The sequence below is a fragment of the Dipteris shenzhenensis genome, chromosome 29 (assembly GCF_047967505.1).
Source record: "Dipteris shenzhenensis isolate YYH24624 ecotype China chromosome 29, Dip_SZ_1.0, whole genome shotgun sequence".
Classification (NCBI taxonomy): domain Eukaryota; kingdom Viridiplantae; phylum Streptophyta; class Polypodiopsida; order Gleicheniales; family Dipteridaceae; genus Dipteris; species Dipteris shenzhenensis.
This window is the reverse complement of record NC_141624.1, coordinates 29,698,238-29,701,168: the sequence shown is the minus strand read 5'-3', so window position 1 is coordinate 29,701,168 and position 2,931 is coordinate 29,698,238.

The window sequence follows — 2,931 nt, the reverse complement described above, 5'->3', positions numbered from 1 at the left end:
GCAAGAGAGATGCAACGCCATCGCCATAGCCTTTACAAACAGAGCGAGCATGAATGGAAGATGATGAAAGCTTAATCGTCATGATTATTTGAACTTAATCCCCACCCCACTAGGATTCTCGGTGTGTCTTCAAAGGGGCACTCTCTTTCGGTGGAGTTTTGAAAGTGATTCTCGTGGGTCATCCGAGTTGACATCTGGTGATACTCGTGGGTCATCCGAGTTTATATCTGGTGAGGTCGTCGGTCTTGCGAGTTGATCATCGGTTTTTAGGCAGGCAGCATAGCGGGATCAATTCAAAAGCCAAGCTGTGGTTGCACCATGTGGCCAAGCTGTGAGCCACCACATGGCAAGCTAATTCAAGCTGTCAACCACTTGTCCTTCTAATTCAAGTCGTGATCCCTAACTAAAGAATGGTTGGCTTTTTGCATGTTCCCAAAAGGATGGTATGCCTTTTGCATAGCTGTATTGGGATTAAATTTTCCTTGCAGTTGTCAGTTGGGCATTGCCTGTTGCAATTTTATGGATCTGTTGCAATTTGCTGAGTTCTAGCGCCTGCTTGACTGCTTGATCGTTCCTCTCCAAGCACAGCTGCTTCAAGGTAAGCCTTCTTTAGTTAGTTGCCAATTTTTGTTTTCTTGCAAAGCAGGCTTGAATTCCCTCTGCATTCCTTCTGCTTGATGACACACACAGAGAGGACTAACGAGCACAAGATTCCTTCTGCTTGATGACACACACACAAAGGACTGGCGAGCACAAGTAGCTCAAGCTAAATCTGCTCTCGATGGGGCGTATCGGGCTGGATGCGAAGAAGCCAGGAGTTACAAAGAATCCAGCGCTCTTTAGTTGCCCAAAGTTGTCAAGTTATCTTGCTTTAATCAAGAGGCCTTGGCTGCTGCTAACACCGTCGCTGCGCTAGCAATGAATGAGGCTAAGCATGCCAAGGCGAAAGCCACAAGTATGGATGCCGCTGTGGTGAAGGCCACAACTCGAGCTAAATCTGCTCGAGCCCCCTTCCCCCAGGCTCTTGCCTCATGCTCCTTTCACCGCTCTCAAATCTCATGGCTTTGCACGTCTTTAGTTTGAGCCTTAAGGTCCTCCCTCAAGCCTCCAATCATTTCGCAATACAAAATCAGGAATAGTAGCCTCCAATCGTTTCGTGATAATCGTTTCACGATAAAGAATCAGGAATAGTAGCATCTAATCCTTTCGCGATAAAGAATCAAGGATAGTGTACTGCTTTTCGCGCAAGGAATGTGAACCTAGATGCAAGGAAGCTAGGTTCATGGTCGGAGCAAATCCATCAAACTTGTATATTTCTGCCAAGCACATTTCGAGATCAAATTTGCACCTAACGACCTTCCATTGTTCCTCTGCTTCTGCTAGAATTACTTTGGCTATAATCCAAAACTAACTATTGTATCATTCAGGATCTCTGTATGGCGAAATGATGGTTGCTCCTTTCGTAATTCATTTTTGTTCAAATGAATGAGCCAACAGCGATACCTTTTGTTTGGTTGTTCTGCCATCCATTGCTAGCCTCATTGATAGCTTTGTATTCAACTAACAAGCACTGATGTTATAGCTCCTATGTCCAAAGAATCTACTCAGCAAAGCCACAATTTTCCTCTATCGGAATGTAGGTATCCGAGTTAACAAGCTCAAACGCAGAAGTGGAAGCAATGGCCTCAGACGCGAAAGAGATCTATACACAAATGCAATAACAAATGTGATTCAGCTGCGCAATACCGAACGTGATTCAGCTTTGCCTTCGCAACTCCTCACAAGTTTCTCAACAGGCGCCCAGTTCATCAGACGAAGGTTTATTACAATCAGAAATCGAATGCTCCTATGTCGCGATTTACGACAGAGTCTCTAATTGTCTATGAATTGAACCACTTTCCACCAGCCTTGCAATAAGGACACAACTAAAGATGCCTGATGACTTTAGGCTAGCTCAATTGTAGCAAAGCTTTAGGTTACCTCATCCAAAACTTGGAATTAGTGTCGTTTCCTCAGAAGCTATTGTTGATATTCTAGAGAGACACTCTGCAGATTCTCCTTACGATCTAATGCGAGTTGCACATGAGGACAATTTATTGGAGCACATAGATGTAGTGCTTGCGACCCATCAATTTCAAAAACAAGATTCACATGAAGTTGGCACAGTTGTACTCCATAATTCAGAAAGAATTGTGGAACAAAAAATGTTTACATCCACAGATGGATTATCTGATTCTCATGGATTAACAATTGAGACAGCGTTATTTCCATTTTTGTATCCTTTTGGACATGGTAGCCATGATGGTAAGCTATTCTTAAATGTGTACTTAAAAATGAGAATAGGAACACTATTCTCAATATTCACACTCTACAAGCTGTACTTGCTACTAATGTACCAAATTCAAGAAGCAATCATCATTGCAAACTCAACACAGACAACAATTCTACAAAGAGATATTGATCAACAAAGATGACAGAATCCAAGAATATCTGAACATGTGATAATGAAACAGGTAATCAAGTTTCAAGTGCTAAGGTTGATACCTGGATCACCTTCATGGCATTGTAGAAACTTAAAAGATCTAATGGCGATGGTCAAAACATGGGGACTTCCTAACATATTTCTTACACTCATTGCAGATGAGGTATCAAACACAAGATGGTGTGAGATTGATGAGATAGAAGCAATTGCAAGACAAATCAATCCAAATTTCACATGGAGAGATTGTCCAGTTGAATGTGCAGTACTATTTCATGTTCGACTACAAAGATTCTTGTCCAGATGTGTTATATCTAACAAAGGACTACTAGGAAGATTCAAGCATCATATAGTGAGATACGAGATCCAAAATCGTGGATCAATGCATGCTCATATAATGTTGTGGATTGAGGAGGATGATAAAGGAATTATATCAAATCAAATTGATGCAC